Source organism: Tenrec ecaudatus, chromosome 14, assembly GCF_050624435.1.
Source record: "Tenrec ecaudatus isolate mTenEca1 chromosome 14, mTenEca1.hap1, whole genome shotgun sequence".
NCBI classification, from domain to species: domain Eukaryota; kingdom Metazoa; phylum Chordata; class Mammalia; order Afrosoricida; family Tenrecidae; genus Tenrec; species Tenrec ecaudatus.
Window position 1 is genome coordinate 35,060,175 of NC_134543.1, and position 26,023 is coordinate 35,086,197.

The 26,023-nt window shown below is 48.2% G+C and overlaps 1 pseudogene; it reads right to left on the reverse strand.

The window, feature by feature from the left end:
* Positions 1-12,203: 12,203 nt before the first annotated feature.
* On the reverse strand, positions 12,204-20,483 carry LOC142426553 (U2 small nuclear ribonucleoprotein B'' pseudogene; annotated as a pseudogene).
* Positions 20,484-26,023: the final 5,540 nt, after the last annotated feature.

Sequence of the window (26,023 nt, forward strand, 5' to 3'; positions counted from 1 at the left end):
TGGTCCAGTTGTGAAGATCTTTACTTGCTTTACATTGAGGTGTGCTCCATACTGAAGCCTGTAGTGTAGTCTTGGATCTTACCAGTAACGCTTCAGAGGGCCTGTTTCTGTTCAGCAAGTAAGGTTGTACCTGCCTTGCTCTAATCCTGGTGTGTGCTTTGTATAGTTGAGGTTCTAGGATGATTGCTCAGCATACTGACTGATGTAGCCTTGGCATCCACCTGGCCTGATGTTAAACCATTCAGCATCCCTTGTGCTGTTTGTTCCCTCTTAGTCTGGACAGGTTTTGTATGAATGTAATTAAGTGTTCTAGAATTCTCAATCCATAGTTTATTCTGAGCCACAGTCATGAGATTGGCACCTTTGGGGGAGGCTTCCTGCCTGGCCTGATATCCCTGGGTCCCTCTCCCATGTGCTGTGCACGTGAGCGCCCCTGCTAATTTTTTTGTTAGTCTTCACAAAGCAAGATTCTGATAAGTAAGTAAATATACTTAGCTTTTCTATAGAATAATTCTATTAATGGAATGTCATACTAAAGAATTCTTTTAAAAATTCAGATATCTGACAAAACTATAACCATAGTTAATGTTTTAAAGTGTTCTCGTGGGAGAAATAGTACACCCACAAGGCAGATAGCCTTGTTTTTCATTTGGCCTGCTCTACGAACAACTTGGCTGAGCTTTTTGTCAAACATTCGGTGCAGCTCTGGAAGGAGCAGGGTCCCAGGAGGCTGGGTAGTTTGTGCTCGCAGGCTTCCAGGGGAAAATGGGCTCCTTCCTACCAAATGTGAGCAGCTAGGTCTGTTCTAGAGAAGATGCTGGTTGGTGAGAACAAAGCACACTTTTATGAGGAATCGGAATAACGTTACACGGACACTGTAACAGGCCAGGACTCCAGGAAGAGGAACAGGGGCGCTTGCTGATTACGAGGAAGTCTGATCTCACTACTTCAGTGGTTTGGCTCCGTTACAACCGCTGTCCGTGGTTGGCATATTGATTGTGTGGCCTTCCCCAGCCACAAAACATTTGATTTCTGCTTATCAAGTAATATACGACTATAAAGGTAAAACCCACCTACCAGGTGATTGCAAAATTCCCAGTTCTCCAGTTCACCTTATATTACCTGCCTGCAAATTTCCACAAATGTCTTGACAGTTACTGCTTTTGCCCTATAGTGTTTGAACTAAGACCACCACCAACTGCCTCACTTTCTTTTCTGGCTCACAGTATTTCCAGCAATTCTAAGTGCCCAAGCCAATGAGGGGTCTTCCTTCCATCGGGGTGGGAATAGTAGTTGGTACTGTTTTAAGGCCAGAACAGGATAGTGTTGGCTGCCCTGCAGTTCTCGTTGCCAATAAAAGCCTGGCTCGTAAGGAGTCCATAGGTCCCTACGAGAGACATGCCCAAGTTCTAAGAGGCATGGCATATAGAAGACACCCGTATAACTCCCCATCAGGTGGGTACCAGCTTCCACAATCGAATGGGTCTAAGGGGCGGTTGTGTAACTAAGGGGTAAAATTACAGAGACGTCAAAAGCATGCAAGTGCTCACCTCTGGCCATCATCAGGAGCCAGATCCGTGCAGAGAGAGCAAATATATTTTCAGCCCAGACTTAACATACGCTCTAGGGGCATGTCGGCCCCCCTAATTACAGGTAACCACATGCGTAATAGGAAGGGGTTATATAATAGGCACATGTGTGACAGGAAGACATACATGTAACAAGATAGCAGGCTTTAGAGTCCAGATGGCAGCCTAACCTAGCTTGTCCCCGAGTTGGCTTCTCCTCAGGTGTCTGGGTTCTCCTTCAGGGGAGCAATCCTTATCAGGAGTGGGCTCTACTTAGGGTGGGAGAGACAATAAGGCCCTATTGCCGTGGATGGCTGACAAGCTTCAGTCAGATGACCTTTAAGCATACAGTCAGTGACCAGGTGTTTGCAAACAGCACCTTAGGTTTGGGATATATTATGGCGGGACATCCTGGGAAATGACTTTTCTGTTCACAGGTATTTAGAGTTGATAGTTTCTTCTAGTCTGGGTGTAATTTACCAATCGGATATCATTTAACCATAAAGAAGTCTTTACCAAGAAAGAGAATACATTCTACTATTATGTTTCTTCAGGAAGAGAGCTACAAAGTTAACTCAAGCTCAAATTTGTCAAAATGGTGTTGATTTTTTTCTAATCCAACAATTCTTGACTCAGCCTTCCCATCTGGCTACCTTCATGAGGGAGGTGGCACTTGAGCTGAACCTTGAGGATGGCTGAACTTGGAAAAGAACATAGGCCTGAAGTAATGAGGTGTGTAGCAGTCGGGATGAGGAACAGCAAGTAATTCATTGCAGCTGGGATTAAGGGAATATTTAGGAAAATGGTGGAATAAAGTCCAGAAGAGCTAGGATAAGCATGCTTTGCCCACCGAGCCACGATTCCCAATGTTTAAGATGCCTTTTTAACACGTTAATGCAAAGGCAAAAACCAGAATTTCAGGGAGAGGGGAATGGAGGAGTATGGTCAAGGAAGGTAGACTTCATTAAAAACTTAAGAGGGAATGATCATGTGGAATTGAGAGGTGACTACTTTTGAAGAGAGGCCATATGTGCATGTATGTCAGTAGGGACTGGGTGTAGACTTAAAGCACAGTAGAGAATGATGGGAGAAGTGTCCTGTGCTAATGGGAGATGTCAGGTATACGGATGATTAACCTCAAGAGAGAAGCCATAGACGGTATGTGTGGTGGAAAGTTGAGAAGACTTGTTAGATGGTATGAATCCATCACTAAGGACCTTTGAAGATGGAGCGGTGAGGGGGGGAGTTTGGAACAGATCAGGGAAATGTATTATAGGTTAATGCAGTGGTTCTAAGCCTTCCTAATGCAGCTACAGTTCCACATGTTGTGACCCCCCCCCTCAAATCATAAATTATTTTCATTGCTAATTTTGCTACTGTTAGGAATCAGGCGACCCCTGTGAAAGGGTCATGCAACCCCCAGGTTGAAAACCACTGGGTTAATGTCTTGTTAGTGGAACTAGTCAACACACTTTTGTGACTTTCTCTGATAAGAGAAAGGAGTTTAGATCACAAGCACTTATTCAATAAATTACAGCTAATTGCATATCGTGACTTGGGTTACACAATACTTAGCTACTTTACCGGAATAACTTTAATCTCTTTATTTCTGTTCATTAATTGCTATTTTACAGCTATAGAAACAGAGAACATACATGAAGACCCAGGACCTGGCTCCAAAGACCACTTTTTAAGCCATAGTAATGAATCCCCTGTTCTGGTCCCTTGATGTTGGGGTGGATACAACACAATCACTTTGGAAGGCTTTTGTTGTTTTTGTATTGTTCGACACTAGCTTCCCAGACCCTCCAGATCAGAAGTTGGTAGATTTTTTAGTAATGAACCAATAACATAAGTTTTTGACTTCGTGGGCCACATACAGGCTCTGTTGCACATTCTTTGGGTTTGTTTGTTGTTGTTTTATAACCTTTTAAAGAAAAACTTGGGGTGGGGGGGAGCTGACACCAAGGGCTCAATAGAAAGTAAATGTCTAGAAAATAATGATGGCAACATATGTACAAATGTGCTTGATACAATTGATAGATGAATTGTTATAAGAGCTGTAAGAGCCCTCAATAAAATGTTTTTAAGAGAGAAAAGCCAATCTTAGCTTGTCCAAACTCACCCCACCCTACTCCCCCACCAAAAAAACCACCCAAACCATTAAGTCGATGCTGACTCATAGCAACCCTATAGAACAGAGCATTGCCCCTATGTGGGTTTCTGAAACTTAATGGGAGTGAGAGCCTCATTCTCCCATGGAGCAGCTGGTCCTTCTGAACTGCTGAGCCTACGGTTAGCAAGCCACCTTGTAACCATGACGACATGCTGTAGGCTGCTCTAGAGCCTTGGACTCAGTGGATCTTGGTTGGGGCCTCTTTTTAAAAGGTCCCCAGGACTTCTGTTCATAGCAACAATCTTGTGATGAGGGCTGGACTTAACAACTGGGCAATTAGGTGAAGAGACTGGACATCAGGGAACACAGGACCAGGAACAGAGAGAGAACTCAGTAAGAGTCCTGTGATCAGGGCACTGTTCTGCCTGGAGGCCTTTCCTTAGCCGGCAAGCACAGAGAGGAAACTGAAACAGTCAGGCTACCTTGTAGTCTTGAGACAGACAATGGAGATTGGGAATAGTCGGTGAGACTGGCAGAATTTTCCAAGCAGAGTTCTAGAACGGGCCACGGGAACGGGGGAGGGAGCACTAGAACTGATGGTGAGGATGTATATAAAACTCATTTCACCCCCACCGCCATGATCCCAGTGATGCCTCTCACTTGAGGCTAGACCAAAACATATAAACAGGTGCAGATAAGAGAGAGAAGAGCTCAGGACACATGAAACCCGGGAGCAGGAATGGGAATCGTGATACCAGATGGGTAGGGCTAGGGGGAGAAGGGGAAGGCAGGGGGAACTGATCATAATGATCAGCAACCACACACCGCCCTCCAGGGGGAAGACCAACAGAAGCCATGGGGGAAGGGAGACAGTGGACGGTGTGAGACATGGAAATAATAATTTATAATCTATCAAGGGGTCACGGGGGGAGGGGAGAGGAGCTGATACCAGCTCTAGAAAAGAATGATGGCAACATATATACAAATATGCCTGATACAATTGATGTATGGATGGTAATAAGAATTGTAAGAGCCCTTCAATTGATAAAATGATTTTAAAAAACTCATTTTAAAAGCGATTTAACCTTCCCTGGGAGAGGGACAGCAGAGAAGGGGGGAAGGGAGATTCCGGATAGGGCAAGATATGACAAAATAACGAGGTATAAATTACCAAGGGCACATGAGGGAGGGGAGAAAGGGGAGGGAGGGGGAAAAAAAAAGAGGACCTGATGCAAGGGGCTTAAGTGGAGAGCAAATGCCTTGAGAATGATTGGGGCAGGGAATGTATGGATGTGCTTTATACAATTGATGTATGTATATGTATGGATGGTGATAAGAGTTGTATGAGTCCCTAATAAAATGTAAAAAAAAAAGAAAAGAGAAAAAAATGATTAGGGCAAAGACTGTACAGATGTGCTTTATGCAATTGATGTATATGTATGAACTGTGATAAGAATTGTATGAGCCCCTAATAAATTGTTAAAATTTTTTAAAAAAGCGATTTAACCATGGAAGTGTATGATATGTGAATATTATATCAAGAAAACTACTAAAAAAATAGAAACCAAACTTGATCAATGGTTACCATGGGTGAAGGAGAAAGAGTTGTTAGTTAGGAGGCATTGAGTTTATGTTAATGGTGATGGAATAATTTGGAAAAGGATATCAATAATGTTTTACAACATGAAGAGTATAATCAATGGCACTGAATGATACATGTAGAAGTTGGGGGACTAGCGAATGCTTTGTATGTCTATTTTTGCCACAATCAGCAAAAAAAATTACATGGAAGAAAATGTTCTAGAATTGAATGTGGTGATCATGGTACAACTTGACATGATGAATTATTGAATTGTATGACATGTGGATGAACTGCTAGTAAAGCTTTAAAAAGAAAGGAGGGAGCTACACAGAAAAACAACTGCAGAAATCTGTCTGCAGAAATCTGTCTGGCATCTTTGCTGAAGACAAATCCCGAGTTTGTCTGTGGTGGAGAGAAGTTCTGAGCCGAGGCTCCTGGGTGGCCACCCAGGAAGGAAGATACAGCAGTCAAACACGAAAGTCATGTTCTTGGCTATTCAGCCTCCAAGAAGCAGGAGCCCTGTACCTCAAAACCAAGGATAAAATTCAGTTGATTTTTATCTAACCCAGAATGCATGGAACTAGCCAACAAGAACATTAAAACAGCTATTATAAACATGTATGAAGAAGCCATTAGGAGAGAAATAAGCGCTATTAAAACATCAGAGGTTCTGCTGATGACAAATCTATCTGAAATGAGAAATCACTAGGTAGGGTTATCAGCAGATTAGATACGACAGAAGAAATGAGCTACACGCTTGAAAACAGTGATAGAAACTGCCAGGGGAAGCACAGGATGAGGGGCTTAGGAATGAAGTGGCCTGGAGGATAGATAGCTACCGTTAATGTGCCTGGGAGGTGGAAGATGGAGAGGAAAATTTATTTTGAAAATATGTCCAATATTTTAATTTTCAAACTTGACGAAAACTGAACTCATAGGTCCACAAAGCGAAACCAAGCCCCAGTCGAATACATTCAATGAGCAAAACACATACCCTAATTAAATAGGCAGGAACTAAGTATAAAGAAGAGGAGCCCAGGTGGTTTAGTGGTTACGTGTCGGGCTGGTAACCACAAAGGTCAACAGTTCAAAACCACCAGCCACCCCGAAGAAGAAAGGTGGTCTTACAGTCTCGGAAACCCACCAGGGCATTTCTCCCCATCCTACAGGGTCGCTATGAGTCAAGAGTTGACTGGATGGCATAGAGTTTGGTTGTGCTTTTGAGTGATACAAGGAAAGAGCAGCCAGATCCGGCGACAATGACTAAGTGCACGGTCAATAACTGACCGTGAGCAGCCGGAATTCACCAGTGACTCCACTGTGTGTCCATAGGATCACAGCCTTGGAAACCAAGTGGGCAGTTCTACTCTGTCCTGTAGGGTTGCTATGGGCCAGAAGGGGAGCAAATGCATGCGCACAGACTTCTCATCTGAAACCACGCAAGCCAAACAGTGTGTGGCTAGCTGCTGAGATTTAAGTAGCCCGTGAAACTATCATTCACAAAAGCTGCTTCAGCCAAACAAAACCCGAGAAACCGGCCCCGTAGCTTATCTGTACCCCAAGAAATGGGAAGTTCTTCAGGCAAGAAGTACAAGTAGCCAGAAGCTTGGAACGATACAAATGAATGAAAACCACCAGAAATGATCAACTACGCCTCTGCTCACGTTTACATCTCTTGGAAGAGACCATTTCCTGTTTAGGCACAAATGATAAGCAGAGTAGTGTTGAGGAGGCGGTAAATCACTAGATAAGCTTATTATCCAAAGGTTAATCAAGCTGGAGACTAGACACAAAGGGCTAAGAGACTAGTCCGATCGTAAAGAGGATTAGGGAGATGGTGAAATCAGTCCATTTTCACCCGCCTGACCCCCTGCACATTCCCACTCCTGCACTCGCTGTGGGGAAAGTGGCGTTTGCCTTTGCAGACAGTGGCAGTCCCTCCAGCTACAGTTTCCCTGTCGACTGGTCTAGCACACTCCTTGCTTTTTCCCTAATTCTGTGCTTCAAGGGGATGTTCAGTTGGAGACGTATTGTGAAAAGGTAGCCTAAAAAGCCTCCTTCGGAGCCAAAGGTAATTTTCTTGAGAAAATAGGGAGGGCTAATGAGGACGAATTGCTTCACTGAACTGAGCTCGGCCTGGTGTGCTTGTGGACAGCTGTTTGAATTTAAGGCCTCTGAACTGTAATTTCAGAGAAGTGGAGTAGACCTTGGTTTCTTCCCTGGGAGAGAAGGGGTTGCTATGGTAATGCTGGCTCACCTCTAAGTGCTTGCTGCAGGCCAGTCTGTTCCTGGACGCTCCCGAGAGAACAAGGTGCCCCCGTAAAGACTTGCAGCCTGGGAAGGTAGACGCTCCGTCCCCCAGGGATGCCAGGGAGTGCAAATCAACTCCACCAGCGGCTTTGCTTTGGGTTTAGACCTAGAGTCTGGCCACATGAAGAGTCCAACAAGGGCTCATTGGGAGGCTGTTTTCTTGTCACTGCCAGGGTCCCCTGGCGTCTATTAGCATCGCCCTCACCCACGTCTTTGCATCCACAGTGTGAAGGCTGCCACAATGCCACACTGGTGACTAAACAAATCCCAGGGGCCTCCCTTTAGAGCAGGGTTAGGGAAGGGCTACAGGTCTGGGCCAGTAGGGGTTAGCATGGGAGTCCTGATGGGGCCCTAGAAGAAGGCAAGGAAAACTGATTTTTTTTTAATCATTTTATTTGGGGCTCGTACAACTCATCACAGTCCAGCCAGCCAGCCATTTGTCAGTCACCTGTGGACATTTGTTGCTCTCATCATTTGCTTTCTACTTGAGCCCCTGCCATCAGCTCCTCATTTTCCCCTCCCTCCTCAACTCCCCACTTCCTCATGAGCCCTTAATCATTTGTAAATTATTATTTTGCCATATCTTACACTGTCCGATGTCTCCCTTCACTTTTCTGTTGTCCATTCCCCAGGGAGTGGGTTATATGTAGATCCTTGTGAATGGTTTCCCCTTTCCACCCCACCCTCCCGGTATTACCACTCTCAGCACTGGTCCTGAAGGGATCACCTGTTCTGGATTCCCTGTATTTTCAGTTCCTATCTGTACCAGTGTCCATCCTCTGGTCTACCAATCTTTGTAAGGTAGAATTGGGATCATGATACTTGGTTGGGGTGGACTAGAGGAAAGTTGTATATTTCATCGTTGCTACACTGCACCTGACTAGCTCATCTCCTCCCCACGACCCTTGTGTAAGGGGATTTCCAGTTGCCTACAGATGGGTCTTGGGTCCCCAATCTGCACTCCCTCTCATTCACAATGATTTGATTTTTTTGTTCTTTGATGCCTGATCCCTGATCCCTTCGACACCTGGTGATCGCAAAGACTGGTGTGCTGTTTCCATGTGGGCTTTGTTGCTTCTGAGCTAGATGGCTGCAAACCTTCAAGCCTTTAAGACCCCAGACGCTATATCATTTGATAGCTGGACTCCATCAACTTTCTTCACCACATTTGCTTATGCACCCATTTGTCTTCAGCAATCGTGTTGGGAAGGTGAGCATCATGGAATGCCAGTTTAATAGAACAAAGTATTCTTGTACTGAGGAAGTAATTGAGTGGAGGCCCAGTGTCCATATGCTGCTACCTTAATACTAAACCTATAAATATATACACATATATCTATTTCCCATCCTCATATATAAATATATTTACATATGTACATGCCTTTACTTAAACCTCTATAGAAAAACTGATTTTTTTTCCTACCATAGTGAATGAAGGGGGAAGTGCAGAGTGGAGACCCAAAGCCCATTTGTCAGCCACTGGAGATCCCCTTGCATAGGGGTCTAGGGGAGGAGATGAGTCAGTCAGGGTGCGATATAGCATCAATGAAGAATACAGCTTTCCTCTAGTTCCAAAGCTTCTCCTCCCCGCCCCCCACGTCCCCTCCCCTCACTATCATGATCTGAATTCTACCTTGCAAGTCTGGCTAGACCAGAAGAAGTACACTGGTGCAGATAGGAGCTGGAGGCACAGGGAATCCAGGACGGATGATACCTTCAGGACCAGGGGTGTGAGTGGTGATATCAGAGGGTGGAGGGGTAGAATGAAGGGGGAAGTGCAGAGTGGAGACGCAAAGCCCATTCGTCGGCCACTGGAGATCCCCTTGCAGAGTGGTTTAGGGGAGGAGATGAGTCAGTCAGGGTGCGATGTAGCACCGATGAAGAACACAGCTTCCCCCCAGATCCTGGTTGCTTCCTCCTCCCCCCAAATACCATGATCCGAATTCTACCTTGCAAGTCTGGGTAGAGCAGAGATTGTACACTGATGCATATAGGAGCTGGAGGCACCGGGAATCCAGGGTGGATGATACCTTCAGAATCAGGGGGTGAGAGGCGATACTGGGAGAGTAGAGGGAGAGTGGGTTGGAAAGAGGGAACAGATTTACATGGATCTACATGTGACCTCCTCCCTGGGGGACGGACAACAGAAAAGGGGGTGAAGGGAGACATCAGACAGGGAAAAATATGACAAAATAATAAATTATCAAGGGCTCAGGAGGGAGGGGAGAGCAGGGAGGGAGGGGGAAAAAAAGAGGACCCGATGCCAAGGGCTTAAGTGGAGAGTAAATGCTTTGAAAATGATGAGGGCAATGAATGTACCAGATGTGCTTTACACAATTCATGTATGTATGGATTGTGATAAGAGTTGTATGAGCCCCTAATAAAACATTTTAAAAAAAAGAAAAACCGAGTTTTAAATATCTGTCGGCTACTCTGAGTCAGGCCCGCTAGATCAGTTCAAACAGTTGGGTTGCAAAATCACCTCTTCTACCCTGCTCCCCCTCTCCCCCGCCAAATCACCTCCATTCGTGCAAAAGGCTAGTCATCATTATGTGACCTGTATGGGAACAGCTACTATCTGTAATATCAAAAATCCTTCCTGGAAGTCAGCGGTTCTCAACCTGTGGGTCTCGCCCCCTTTGGAGGTCGAATGACCCTTTCACAGGGGTCGCCTAAGACCATCCGAAAACACACATTTCCCATGGTCTTCGGAACCAAGACACCGCTCCTCTCTCCGGCTCCAGGCAGGTCCGCCCACATGCAGATACACCCACATACGAGCACCCGGCGTGAAGACTGTTACCCATACTACACCATGCTTCCAGACAAAATTTTATTTATTTGCCATTAGAAATAAATGTTTCACAGTATAGAATTACATATTGTTTTGTGATTAATCACTATGCCTTAATCATGTTCAGTGTGCGATAATGAAAGTACATCTTGCCTTTCAGATATTTACATGACGATTGATAACTAGCAAAATTGCAGTGATGAAGTAGCAACGGAAATAAGTTTATGGTTGAGGAGTCACCACCACATGAGCAACTGTATGAAAGGGTTGTGGCATTAGGAAGGTTGAGAACCACCGCTTTATGTGATCAGCCTAGTCACTGAGATGGTTGTTTATTTAAAAGCTTCCGCCTCACCAGTAGACCACCTGGCCACTTAGTATCGGTGACCAACAAGGGGCCTCTAGGTGGGCAGGTCACACAGGCTCCCCCAGTGGGCAACCTGCGCCTCTAGCCTGGGCTCTCACACCCACACCCCAGCTCCCTCTGCACAGACAGGATGCTCTCCAGGCCTGGGCTCTGCCACCCCCTTGAAGATGTCCTCCTCCTCCTCCTCCTCCTCCTCCTCCTCCTCCTCCTCCCCCTCCCCCTCCCCCTCCCCCTCCCCCTCCCCCAGCTGACCCATCAAGGTGGTTTGAGGCGTTAACACACAACCACTGCTGTGATAGCAACGGTGCTGTGCCCCACCCTCATTCCTGTGGTTTAATACTTAGAGATTCCAGCCCTGTGTGCTTCTCTCTGTGTATGTTATACCTTCCAAGTTACCCGCCTCCACCCCCGTATTTAATAGTTAGGAAAAGACTGCTAGCTGAAGAAGTCTTCATTACAATGCACAGTCTCATGAAACCAGCTTTGCATTTCAGTAGGGCCAGAACCCCAAGGCAGTCACATTGATCAGACACAATGACCTGTTCACCTTGACACTCCTTGTTCTCAGCAGACAGTCCTGGTAGCAAAGGTCAAGGCCCAAAGACCTGATTTTAAATGTGTGTGTGTGTGTGTGTGTTCACATGTGCCCATTTGTATATTTAGCAGTAGATTATCTGTTGGTGTAGTGGGGGACAAATTGGGCTACTAACCACAAGGTCAATGGTTCAAACCCACCAGCCTCTCACACAAAGATGAGGCTTTTTGCACCCATAAAGATGGCTAGCCTCAGAAACCCAAAGAGACAGTTCAACTGTGCCCAACAGGCCCATTAGAAGTTGGAATCAACCTGATGGCGATGAGCTTACTCCTTCATAGTAGGTCATTAGGAAGCATTTAAAAATTACGGAAGTGAGGTGCTTGTACCTTGGGAGATCTCCACCGGGCGCTCTGTAATAAGCAGGATCGGTTTTGGGGTTTGGGGTATTTTTTTTCATTTTGTTGGGGGGCTCATACAACTCTTATCACAATCCATTGTGTCATTGTGTCAAGCACATTTGTACATTTGTTGCCATCCTCATTCTCAAAACATTTGCTTTCTGCTTGAGCCCTTGGTATGAGCTCCTCATTTTCCCTCTCCCTCCTCTACCTCCCCTCCATCATGAACCCTTGATATAACATAAATTATTATTTTGTCATGTATGACACTGTCCAATGTCTCCTTTCACCCACTTTTCTGTTGTCCGTCCCCCAGGGAGGAGGTTATATGTAGATCATTGTGACTGGTTCCCCCTTTCTTCCCCACGTTCCCTGCACCCTCTGGTTTCGCTACTCTCATTATTGGTCCTGAGGGTTCATCTGTTTCAGGGTTAGCTTTCTATCAGAATAAGAAAGTATGGAGGCAAAGTGCCTGCGTGGACATAAGATGGCAAAACTGAAGGTGGGAAAAAATCGAAAAAATGTGGCTGCTAGCTGGAGATCCAGAGCAGGCCGGAGCCTCGGGAGCAGGCCGGAGCACCCAGGCTGTGGATCTGGGGCAGGCTGGAGAACCCTAGGCAAGCCGGGATCTGGACTAGGCTGTGCTGTGTACATCTCATTCCTGGGTTTCAGTTAATACTTAGTGATTCCAGCCCTGTGTACTTCTCTGTGTAGGTTATACCTGCAGGCGGGAGATGGGAGCACAGTTCTTGTCCTCTCCTGGCTGTGGATACCACACTGAGGTAGCAAGGTGCTCAATCTACCGCCCTGCATCCCCTTCCAACCCCAACCAGCAGAATCACAGCCCTGAGGGCACGGGGCGGGGCGGAGCTGGTAGCATGGTTGATGGCATAACCCGCTCTAGCGGAGTGAACAGATGGTATGTAAGGAGACAGTCGGTGGAGTAAGATGGCAAAAATGAATACATGGTTTAAAAATGACCAAAGCTGCTCACCACATCAACGACAGCCATGGTGCGGGGACGATCTTCTGGTTTTGACCCGATCTGTTGCTGTTTTCCTATCTTTGCACTTGCCAGAACCTCAGGCCCGAAGGAACGCGAAGCTGATGGTTCTGTTACAGATCCAGGTTCAGTAGAAAATTGGGTCAGGTGCTCGCTCCTTGGGTCACAGGGCAGATCCCGGCTGAAGGAAATCCTTGTGAAGGGTTTCAGGTGTGCTAAGAATATTGTGGCAGTTCTTTTTAAACATCTTTGTTTTCCAGAATACCTCCAGACGTGGAGGTGCTCTGGTGGCAGGTTGGGCTGCTACCGGAAAGGTCCGCAGTTCCAGGTCTCCAGGCCCTCGGCAGGGGAGAGACGGGGCTTTCCACTCTTGTGAAGAGTTACAGTCCCAGAAACTCACAGGCAGGTCTACCCTGTCCTGTAAGGTCGCTGTGAGTCGGCATCGGCTCTGTGTTGGTGAAATATATACAGATGAGTTGACGTGATTTTGGGGGTCTGCTTCACACAATCCAGTAGGGGACGTGTAGATGAAGCAAGATGGTTGAAACTGGATGGTAGCGCTCTCTCTCTCTCTCTCTCTCTCTCTCTCTCTTTCTCCATGCTTGACATTTCCCACAATGAACATGAAAAGTTAAAAAGAAACGAATATAACGAAGGATGTTGCACTCCTGGGTGACTCTGGCAGAGGTGCAGTGCTGGGGAACCAGTAGGAATATTCCAGAGCCGGGGATGAGCGTGGCATTTCCAGCCCAACCCCAAGCTGGCCATGACACCCACCTCCCTCCCTCCACCTGCACTTGGAAGAGTCAGCGCTGCTGTCGCAGAGCAGGACAGCCTGAGGTCACAAAAGCAGCTTTTGCCCAGTGCTGTTGGGCCAGCGGGGCAGGAGGAACACTTGCCAGGAGGCTTGGTGAGCAGCAGGGCTGCCTGGAGCAGATCTGACTCATGCTAATGGGCCTCACCTGGGGAGGGAAATGCGTCAGCGCAGCACTTCCAACTAAATGTCGGGAAATTGAACAACCTTTGCTTACCTACCTCCCTAGACGGCTTCTGATGGGGCACGGAGCGCCGATATGAAAGGGACCACTTCCCACCTCTGACAGCTTCACAATGCCAGTGTGTACAAAGCTGCCAGCCATGCCCAGTCTCGATATGGGCATCCCCAAAGGGAAAAAGCAAATGTGTTTCCCTGAATGTCCAATTTCCGGCCTCTGTGCCCCAGCTCCATCATTTTCTCCAGCCCCGCCGGAAAATGAACTGTCATGCGGGGGACCCCGGAGAATGCCGGTGCCGAGAGCCAGGACCTGTTAGGCCAACACCTGACAGCTGATTCTGTCACGCCAACTTTAATCACTGCTAATCAAGGACCACCAGACTCTGGGGTGGGTGCAATCGCTGCCAATTTGCAAAACTAGGTCTCTCTCTAGTGAGTCAATAGGCTCTGACTGCGGTGGTTGCTGCCCACCATTGGTCACGTGGACAGAGCTCTGGAGGGCCTGGGCCGGGCACCGGTGCCCCCTTGTTGCCTTCTCTGCTCCTTGAGACTGCAACTCAACTCGAAAACATGCCAGTCATTCAATACTGAACTTGCCCCCTCCCCACTGGCCTGTCCAATGCAGCTCTTGCTAGACTGACTGGAGCTGCATCCACCCGATCATTCAATTCCAGTTTTTGTTTCCCCTCATTTTCATCATCCATCGCTTCTTTGTTTAGCAAGGACTGCCTTGATGTTCTTCTCTCTGCCTTTGTTCATTGAATTGTTTTCTCAAATATTTACCGAATCCCTACTGTCTCGAGCAGGGCTCTCTCAAAGAGCAGAAAGCAGTCAAGCTTGTATGTGCATTTAGAGAGAAAGGATGACCTCGGGGAAATGGCTCACACATGCGTAGCGGCTAACAAGTTCCACGTTCGTGGGTCCCATGTCAGGCTGCAGCCTTCCTCTACTCATGTACCTGCAGGCACTGATGAGCCCAAGCTCCTGCCAGATGACTGACTCCCAGGTCGATGAGTAAGAGGGCAGGCTGCTGGCGATGCCCAGGATCGGCAGGCAAGACTCAAGCCACTGGCTCAAGTCCAGAGAAACGGAGGTCAGATCATAGGAGCAGGATCCAGACCCAGCGAGAGCCAAGCAAGCTTTGCCAAAGAATTCACATTCATTGGAAACAGGTCATCCCCCAAGGAAACACCCTTGCCCTTGATTGGCTGCTCACAGAAGATCCCATCAGGGAAGTGAATGCATTTTATTAGGGCTCATCACCGGTGCTCCCTCGATCTTAATTGCCAAACCACTGAGCTTCCTGGCCCCACCAAGTTGATACACAACCTTAACTGTCACTATGTGCCTGCTGCCAGGGTAATCTCTGGGACCACAAGGTGAAGAAGATGAGCTTTCGATAACCCCAATCTTCCCATCCTGTCTGTTCCTATTCTGGGCCTTCATTAGGCTCTTGGCAATTCTCTTCTGAACCACTAGCTAATCTCCCTGCTTCCGCAGGACTTCGGGATCCAGTTAGTTGTCATCATTCCCTCGTGACAAAGGACAACCCCCAAACACACCTTTAGGAATTAGCTCAGGCAGCAAAAGAAGGGGTATGTTAATCTGGATTGATTAGAGAAACAAATTCATAGACACTCATTTGTGTATAAGACAGATGTTTATATACAAGAGCAATTGAATATTGAGAAAACAGCCTAGTCCAAAACAAGTCCATAAGTCCAATATTAGCCCCTATATCTGATACCAATTTATAAATTCCTCTTCAGATTCACACAGCACATGCAATGACGCTGAATGCAGGAAGATCACAGGCCAATAGGTGGAAAGTCTTGTGGCTCCAGTGACCCTGGAAGCATCTCAGCACTGGCGGGGGTCTCCACGTGGCTCCTCCTGCTCCAGAGCTCTAGCGTGACTCCATGTGTCTTGTCAGCAGGAAGATGAAGCAGAGAGAGTCTCCCACCTCCAGGGAGGAATACAGGAGTTCCCAGAATCTTCAGGAGAAGGCCATGCCCACACAGAGGCCTCATTGACTATGACCTGACTGACAGACTAGACTCCACCCCTTCACAAGTTGACAGGAGATTATGTCTCTACCACAAGGGGTGATGTTTATTGTTTAATCAAACGAATAGGAATGGCCAAAGCAAGGGGTGTCTTGGGCTCAAATAGAACCAGAAGCTGATGGGCAGTCAGAATACACTCCATCTCTGGTCTCTGTCTCCTTTTAAGAGTTAACCATGTTCTCCACAGACCAGCTTCTTCCACCAGGTGGAAAACTTGGTGGTCCACAGTGTCTCCAGATCTCACCACAGATGGATCTGGGATTTCTTCTTTCTAGTCAAGTTCAGAAATCCCAAAGAAATGTTCTGATTTCCCCAGCTTGGACCATCTGACCTAAGACAGGGATGGGGCCAGTCAGTATGATGGTCTCTAAGATGGCCCCCAAGGACCCATCTCCTGGGAGTCCTTTTATAGATGCTTGATGTGAGGGCTGGAGTTGCTGGCTATTCTACTGGACAGAACACAACTTTTAATATTAATTTATAAAAAGACGAACTTTCCTCTTCTCCACTGCCATTGCATTGCTGCTGACTCATGGTGACCGGATAGGACAGGGTAGAACTGGCCACGGGGGCTTCTGAGAGTGTGACTCTATGGGAGTGGAAAGCCTGGTCTTTCTCTTGTGGAGTGCCTGCTGGTTTCGAACTGCCGAACTTGCAGTTAGCAGCCACTCTTTCGTACTCTTGAACTGTTCGCTCGGGGAAGTCAGCTGCCACTGTACACAGCAGAGCAGATCCTCTGCATCTTGCCAGAAGCCATGGGAGCAGACTCCTGAGCTCATCTGAACTTTGAGATGGCCAGAGCCCTGGTGGACACACTGGTTGCAGTCTCATAAGCATTCCCGCGCAGTGTCACCCAGCGAGGCTCTTCCTGGATCGCTGACCCACGAAGACTGAGACACTAGATGCTTGTGTTCAGCGACTACCTTGTAAGGTCTTTTTATTTTCCTCGTCCCACATGTTATCCACAGCGTAACATGATATACTCATAGCAACACACACATACACAATGAGTGTATGTTAACTCAGGCAGGGTTATTTCTAACTTTCACGCTGACATTTAACAGTTGAGGAAACTGTGTTTAGATAGATTAATAGGCAGATTAATAAACTCACATAAGTCTACAAAAATACAGAGGTTCTGCTTGATTTAAAAACTCAATCCCATCCTACTCTTGTGGCTCATAACTAACGTACCTTTAAATTATGTAAAGGGAATCTAAAAGGGAAATGTATTTAATTTTTAATCCAAGAAATACCTAGATAGTAAAAAAAAAAAAATAACAACAGCCATCACACCTGCCTCTTCTCTACCCAATCTCTAACTTCCTTTCTCCAGACAACCAACTTGAACTCTTAACTGCTTATCCGTGACCTCTGTTTCCATGAGTAACTTGTTTCCATTGCTTTCTTGACTTTTCTGTGTTAGGTCTGGATCGACTCTCCATTACACGTCCCTCAGTGGTTACTGAAACAAGCCTGGTGTGGTTGAGGACAGTCCCACGCACAATGACGCTGCAGGACAGAGTCCACCTGCCCCAGTGTCTCTGTTGGCAGTACCTTTACAGCAGCCGCTGCTGAGAGGGTGGTGGGTTCAAACCAAAGACCAACCAGCAACCACCGCCTTGCATTGAACCACTGTCCTTCCAGGGCCCCTTCTCAATTGCCCATGCACAGGGATGGACACAGTGAGGGCAACAGTGGGCTCAGGGAGGAGGGGGCGGGGCCAGCAGTGCACAGGGTGCCGAGTTAGAATTGACTTCATGGCGCCTAACAAGACCACTAGTACTATTGATTCACAGGGAAGACATGTCATGCATTTTTTAACAGCCTCCATTCTTAATGGATAGACCCCTAATTCACCTACACTGTTTGAAAAACTTAAAATCTTTTCAAATTCAAATATTTCAGGCACTCTGAGTTCTCCCACTGCATCTTTCCTTCTGTAGGCACTTCCAATTGTCTCAGGCCAGTCTCTCTGCTTCCTCAACAGTCCCTAAGTCTTTGTGACTGGAGGGTCTTTCGTTGTAAATTAGAAATCTGTTGCCATCTAGTCAGTGTTGACCCCTCGTGACTCTAGAAACTGAGTAGAACTACCAACAGCACTTCCAAGGCATACATCTTTTTTAATAAAAAAATGTTCTTAATTGTGAATTAGGTGGGGTACTTTAAGGAATGGCTGTAAATCTCTTTTTTTGACAACAAATAAAAGTTTATTATACAAAATTAAGGCCTTTGTATTTCTTTTTTTTTTGCCCTAATAATTTTCTTTCTTTTCTTTTTTTTTACATTTTATTAGGGGCTCATACAACTCTTATCACAATCCACACATATACATACATCAATTGTATAAAGCACATCCGTACATTCTTTGCCCTAATCACTCTCAAAGCATTTGCTCTCCACTTAAGCCCTTTGCATCAGGTCCTCTTTTTTTCCCCCTCCCTCCCAGCTCCCCTCTCCCTCATGAGCCCTTGATAATTTATACATCGTTATTTTGTCATATCTTGCCCTATCCGGAGTCTCCCTTCCCCCCCTTCTCCGCTGTCCATGAGGCCTTTGTATTTCACAGCTCACTAAGGTGAACAAAAGATTAATTATTTAAGTCCACAAAGTTTTAATTTTACAATCCCCTCTGATTCCAATGATAAAAATGGCCTGACCCACATGATAAATAAAGCCACATCTGTTAAAGTAGACGACTTCAGTTTTTCTTTCTTGGCGTAGGTGGCCTCATGGCACGGGATGGTGTGTCTTAAATCCCGGGAAATCGCCCCGGCGGCTCCAGCCTGCCCATCGTTTTTACATTCGACACAAGCAGTGTCAGGCCTCCTAGGAACAAGCCTTACTTCCTTGAACCAGGAAACTGACGAAGCAGCATGGCTAGCATCACCTCATTAGTCTCTTCTGATGTTGTTAAGGAACAGAACAGTTTTCATTTGCCTGTTGCAGCCTGTTCCACCATTTGGCTTTTTTCTTTTTTCTCGGTCAGCAAAAGTGGCGCCATGCATTTTAGATATTACATCAGAAGCTGGTTGGCATCCTGGATGCACTGCATACTGGTCTGCCATAAAACAGAATTCCTTGTAACTGTCTCAAAGCATTTGTGGATGTCCCCAGTTCCTTAAATATAACAAAGGTCCATCCCTCGTCCTCAGTCTCTAAAGCCACAGTATCTACCCTCTGGCCAAACTGAGAACATGGGGCACACAAGGACCTCTCAATTCTGCCTTTTTGAGTTTTTGTCATTCACATTGCTGAGATGTAAGCTCGGGTCTGATGTCCATGTTGTGGGGTACGCTGTCAGGTAACCTGAGACCTTCTCCCGTGAGAGCCCAAAGCCGGAGACAGCAGGGCTGTAAGTCCTTCCGAAAGCCGACTGCCACCTCGTTCTCCCTCAGAGCCACGTCCAGCTCTCATCGGAGCACTTCAACCACCGTGCCACCAGGCTGCACCTAACTCAGGAACAATCATAGATAATATTACAGTCTGTAACACAGCAAGCTTTCGTTCTTTAGGCTCCCAAACTTAATTGGCCCACGGCCCCCTTTCCAGAAATAAAAAACAAGAAGGGGCTCAATGTCCAGCCCCCCGGCAATTAAAAGGGTTTGTGCTTGAGCTCATAATCCAAGATAAGTAGGCATCCACTTTTGCAGTCCCTGTGGATCCTTCCAGCACTACCACCAGCCCACCTCCAGGGGGTAGTGTTGCCCACTTTGAGAAACGCTTCTATTCAAAGCCCCAGGGAAGGAGCATTTCCCAAGAGCAGGACCGGAGTGGTTCTGGATAAATGAATTGATGTTGAGCAAACAGTAAGGGGCCACATGGGACCTCCTCCAGCTTCAGTAGGGAGAAGAAGAACCCAACTGCATCCCAGCTCAGACCCCCTTCCACCCTCCCCCCTCCCCCCTCGTCTATTCGGACACCAGCTGTTCTCCCTGGGCACTCACTCTACTTGTCCACAATGACAACCAGAACTCTCACCGCCAAGATGCATGATTTGGGGGTTTACTAGGGAAGCTAAGAGGTTACCGCAGTCAGGATGAGAAAACATTGAGGACACAGTCTTGAGACCCTGGCATATCTCTTTCCAGTCAGCAGCCATCTCTCTGGGCCTCCGCCTTATTCTGGGGGCTCGGAAGCCGGCCCCTCTGCCTTACAGCCTCAGTGTGGCCCTTCAGCTGTGCCTTGTGGTCCGGGTGCTGCGGCCTCCAGTGTCTTTGCTGCCTCTGCCACTGCAGCCTGGGATTGCATGCGGCCGCTCAATGGTTGGCTTTTCTGGAAAAGCCACACTAAGCAATTTCACATCACTACAGATATCTACCACTACCCTCTTCTGTCTTCTTCGGACAGAGGGAGAGAGACTTTTCTGCTAAAGTTCTTAGACTTCTCTATCACTCAGAATCACCTCTGGATTTGACAGAGTGACCCCAAGCCCCTTCATGATTATTCCCAGACTGTCTGTCATGAGTTAGCTCCCCTAGCCCCCTCTACACTCGGCACCCTACCCATATGTTAGCAGTTCCCTGAGAGCACCCCACAATCTCTTCCAGGCCTTTGTGCGTTCCTCTTATGAGCCTAATTAGTTCTCATAGGTCCATACAACCTAACACCTAGTCATAGTTTAAGGCCCAGGCATTAGCACCTCCAGGAAGCCTTCCCTGACCACCCGAGCCCTCCACTTCTCTAGCAAAGGCTCCATCATTACCGTCTGTCCAGCTCTTGTCACACGGTGTGGGACTGTTGCCATGGCTACCTGCCGCCCTTAATGCTCTGTGCTCCTTAAAGGAGGGGCTTGATTCCTCCCCATTGGAATCCCCAGGGTCTGACAAATAACAGGTGCACAGTATGCTTGTGTATTCATGACTTTATCGATTCTCACTGCCACGGAGTCGATGTCGAATCATAGCGACCCTACAGGACAGGGTAGAACTGCCCCTGTGGATTTCTGAGACTGACTCCCTGGGAGTAGAAGGCCCGATCTTGCTCCCAATTTATTAATGAGCTTGTTGATTTTGATAGTGAGGTGTTACTCTCACCTGCACCTGTCCCTAAGGGGTCCACCATAAAGGAGTGGGGAGTCCAGGAAAGACACTGGGAGGTTTGCAAGGGTTCAAGGCAAATATTGTTATCTACGTAATCCTGTAATAGTGGTGATCTACAAGGATACTTGGATAGACCTGCAAGGAGGGAGAGGCATGTTTGTAAGTGGGTATTTACCTTTGCTGCAAATAGATCCATCACAATGCGATGGAGTATAGATGGGGAAACTTCTTCGACATCATCCAACAGCCTAAAGGGATGAGGTGCTGGGCCTGAGGGATAAGAACCAGAGCCTCAGGGGACACCCAAGTCAATTGGCACCACAGAGCGCACAAGGACAATGGTCTACGTTCTACTTCAGTGAGCAGTCATTGAGTCTCACACGCTTGTAAGCCTCAGCCCTGTAAGTCATAGAGACCACGCTCCCTGGTCCTGGGTGGAGCCCCAAGCCCCCTCATCACTTCTCAGGTCTGGAAAGGAGCTCACCCCTCTGTTAGCATACTCAACCACTTCGGGTCAAAAGGGCAGCATTAACTCAAGGCCAAAGCATGGCGAGTTCGGGAAGAGACGGGGACTGTAAAATGAAATGCAGTGCAGCTTGAGGGGACTGCAATGGGGGCGTTGAAATCATATCCGTGCGTGTGTGTGTGAATGTACAATCAATGAGCTATCAAGCGTCATCTAATTTGCAATACAAAATGTGTAAAGTTGGGGGTGGTGGTAAGGGGTTCTACCACCTAATTCACAATTTTAAAAATTCATTAAAAAGGAAAAGAGGGATGGGGAACCAAGCTTTGTTTTCATGAGCTAATGTTCCCGTGTACCTGTGATCCACCTGCAGTGGAGGCCCCCAGGGGAATTCAGTGGGTACAGTCTTTTCAGGGAAGGTAGAGACAAACACAGAAACCAACGTTGGCTACTATTCTGCAGGAAGCCTTCAGAACTCTGTAGTTTGTGCTGACTTTCGCTTGGACGGGCAAAGGCCCCTGGAAGGGTTCGCTGCTTCAGCTGAGCCGGGAGGATGAGCAGGAACCAGTGGGGAGACATGGGCAAGGCGAGAATGGGAAAGAGGACTGGCATAGTACCTGAGGGAGGAGCTCAGGGTGAGGTTGTACAGGCGGGCAGGGGACCAACAGGCATGGGGCAGGGGTATGTGTGTGGGGATTGTAGCTTTCTACATGTGCAACCCCAGGTGAGGCATACAGTTCCTATTCATTCCCTCAGGTAGCTCTCCCCACTTCTTACTCCCCATCTGGAATGCCCTTCCTGAGCTTGTCTTCCGACCTCATTACTCAGGTCTTGGGTCAATGCCAACGCCTATCTAAGTTAACCTTTACCCCTTCCTAGTAACTCAGAGAGGAAGGCCCTCAAGTAGATGGTTGGACACAGTGGCCGCAAGCGTGGGCTCAAACAGCAATGGTGGGGACCAGGCGGTGTTTCATTCAGTTGCGCACAGGGTTGCCTTGAAACAGGCTCCGTTTGGCGGGATCGAACGAGGAGAGTAAGCAAGGTCTGAGCAGGCCTGGAACTTGTTCCTGGAACTGTCGGATGGCTGGGGTACTGGTTGCACAACAGAAGGGACCTGCCGCTGAATGGCCCGGAGGGACATTGTTCAATAGGCATCGTTTTGTTTTTATCGATTGATCAATCGATCTATCATCTATCTATTTTACCACCAAAAGTAGCCCGGGTGTCATGGAGACGAAAGCACTTGGCTTCTACCTGAGAGACTGGATGCTTGCACGGACTCTGCAGGGAAAGGGGAGGCAGCTATGGAGCAGCTGGGCTCTGTCCACGTGGAGCCCACTTGCTGGTGGGGGGTTGCGATCCGCAGAGACAGTCTGACGTCCCTACAGTTCAGGCCCTGCCCTTTCTCAGCTCAGTCACCCCGAGCTACTCAAACCACATCTCTGAGCCTCGTTGCCCTCGTTAGAGATGGAGGTGACAGCAGCGCCTACGCCCCCGGACTCCACCTGAGGACTAAATGAAGGAAGACGTGGACCATGAAGCCAGCTTCTGAGTGCCCTGAAAGGGACGCCCCACCCCACCCCCGAGACCCCCACTTCTTGGCTCTCTCCAACTCCTTGTACCTGCTGCAAACTCCAAAGGTGGAAATCTAGGTCAATGTGAGCCGCGGCTCAGTGAGGAGAATATTGAAGGAAAAACCAAGGAATTATCGCCTTCGGGGAAGCAATAACATTTCTACTTAAAAATTGCTTGACTGGAGAATTTTATAGACGCTGCAATTTGTATGCAAATAAACTAAGGGCTCCCACACCCTGAGCAGAGGCAAGCCCCCAGGCAAGCTCTTCTGGAAGCCCCTTGTTCCGACCACAGAGAAGCCTTCTGGGGCACACTCTGCTGCCAGTCTGAAGGAGAACCTCGAATAATTCCAACGCTGCCGTGTTCACTGCCTTAGCCTTCTAACGAGTTCATTAGCATGTAAGGCAGTTTGCCAGCATGGAAGGGGTGGCCTATCTGGATTTGCAGCAGCCTCTCCGTTGGATGCATTTTCCCTTTGTAGTCTGTGGAACCAGGCACTCATTTGGCATAAACTCGTACATCCTGGGACGACTCCTGAGTGAGAAGGAAATGTCACCTGTTCAAACCTCCTGTGTCCATGGAAACTCAAGGCAACAAATTAGAAGAGAAAGCTGAGAACAAGCTGACGCTGGCCTCAAACTGCCGGTTCCAAAAGGCCTCTCAGAGCACAGGGGGAGCAGCAGTCACCCTGTGCCCACCATCCCTCGGGCAAACACGCAACAGACCTTACTGAGGACCCGCCGCGCCCTAGGCACTGCTCTGGGTGCTGTCGACCAGGACTCTTGGTCTCCGGCACTTTGGAATCCTCCAGGGGGTGCTCAAAGGAGCACAGGCCATTTGTACAACCCTGATTCAAGGTCATTGGGGAAGCAAGCAGCTGTGAGCACACTCACCAAACGGCAGCAAGTAGAAGTCTATCCCAAGGTGCCTGAGGAGAAAGGTCTGGCATTCTCTGTCCAAAAAAACAAACCAGCCATTGGGAACAGTGTGAAGTGCGATTACACTCTGACGCAGTGAGCTCACTATGAGTTGGGGTTGACGCAATGGCGATTGTTTTGGGGGGTTTTGTGGGGGGGAGGGGGCCACTCAGGGAATCCCTTCACCTAGTGACTCGGGATGAGGATGGGACTCTCCGGGGTGCTCCTGGCCTTCCTAGCCAGGGACTGCATCCATGTGCCCACCTCTCAGATTCCTCCTGCCAGGACTCCATCCCATCTGTGCAATGAAAAGGCTGGAACATATGCCCTTTGTAGAGAGAGCCCTGGGGGCCCAGGCCCAGGACTGGGCTGAGGTTGGACTCAAGGTGCCCCCCACCCTGAGGGGCCCACTGCTCCACACAGAGTCATCTTCATGTACTCATTCGTGCCCCCAGAGATAATGACAGTCCCCCTCCTGCCCACCAGGGGTTAAACATTGGACCTCAAACTCACCGGTGACATCAGCGGCCAGAGAAGATGAGGCTGTCGACTCCCATAAGGATTTCCGGCCCTGGAAACCCTTAGCAGCTCCATCTGGGTGGCTAGCCAGAATTAGAGATACCTCGGGGTGGCCTTAACCCTGGGCTTTGCCACCAGCAGGGAGCAAAGTTAACCCTTTTCACCACCAGACGCTACCTCAGTGACTGATCTCAGGCAAGTCCTAACACCGCCTCTGTTCCCCGATTTGTAAATGGGGGGATTTTGAAAATGCCTTCTTGGACTTGGTAGAGTTGTAAGGAAGAAGGAAGTCAAAACGTGCCGAGCCCTTCGCCCCGCGCTTGGTCAGCAAGTAATAGCATTGCTTATGATGATCAGTGGGAGGGTTCAGGTAAGGGCTTGCAGAGCCACACCTGGTGAGGCGCAAGGCCTGCAGACTGGGAGGAGCAACAGCGACTCCTTGATTAATGAAGCCTCTTGGGGGAAACTCTGCTCTGATGAAGTCAGCCGTATGTGGCTGGGGCTGGGGAAGAAACTCATAAATCACATCCAGCATGGTTGACATGTGGCATCTGGCTCAGCGGCACTTGGCCCTGCCCTGAGCCCACCCAGCCTGCTCCCTGTGGCTAGTTCCTCAGGGGGGGGGGGCAGCCTGCTGAGCAGAGCCAAAGCCCCTAGGCTCACAGGGCCAGCTCTGAGGCTTCTGGGCAAGTGGTGACTCCGCCTGTGTCCAGGAAATAGTCCACCTGTTCCTCCCTCGATGTCCTTCTTGCAAAAGGAGGCAGAAAACTAGGTCCCAGTCCCCCACCAGGGGATCCAATTTGAGTGTGCATCAGCATTTGGGGGTGGTGGGGCTCACAGCACTTTCTGACACAGGTCTGGGGTAGGCCTGATCATGTGCATTTCCAACAAGTTCACCTCCCCTCCCCCAAACTCACTGCCATAGAGTAAATTCTGACTCATAAGGACCCCAGAGGGCAGAGTAGAACTGCCCCCGTGAGTGTCTGAGACTGTTTCTCTTTACGGGACTAGAAGGCTTTCTTCCACATAGTTGGTGGTTTCGAACCGCCAACCTTGCAGTTAGCAGCCCAAAGCATACCCACTATGCCACCAGGGGATACTACTGAGAACGACATCGGACCACACTTTACAAGTTGCTGGCTGAAAGCCGATGGGGCTGTTTAAACCCAGCTGGTTGTTCTTGGGCAAGTTTCTTCTGATTGAAATCCCACTTCCATACAGTGGGCAGGAGCCAGCCGAGCCTGCCTGACAGGGTGGTTCCAGAGCTCATTCCAACTGGTAGGCACCTTATAGGACAGCATAGAGCTGCTCCATTGGTCTGAGGCTACAGATCTCTATGGAATCAGCCAGCCTCATCTTTCTCCTGCAGACCAGCATTCCCTGTGGACGGTGGTGGGAAGCCAGAGGGGACATGCATGTGTATCCTCATCTAGATTCTAGGTTGTGGGATATCAGTAGGCTTTTCCCCAGCGTTGTCTCCCTCAAATAGATGCCAAACCTAAGAGGCTGCTTGCCAGCACATGGTGGGAGGTCACAAGTTTGGAGATTTTGTCCCTGAAGGCATCAGCCCACCAGAGCAATCAGACTGCTGTCTGTCCCACCATAGGCGGGACTCACACCCAATTGATAGGACAGTGATTGTTTCCCTGGAGCGTGTAGAACGGGTCACACCTGCTCAGTGACATTCGAGACTAGGTTGCCATCCTGAATCTAGGATCCGCCCATCTTGTCCCATATGTATCCCTAATCCCTCCTCTTCCTATAGCTT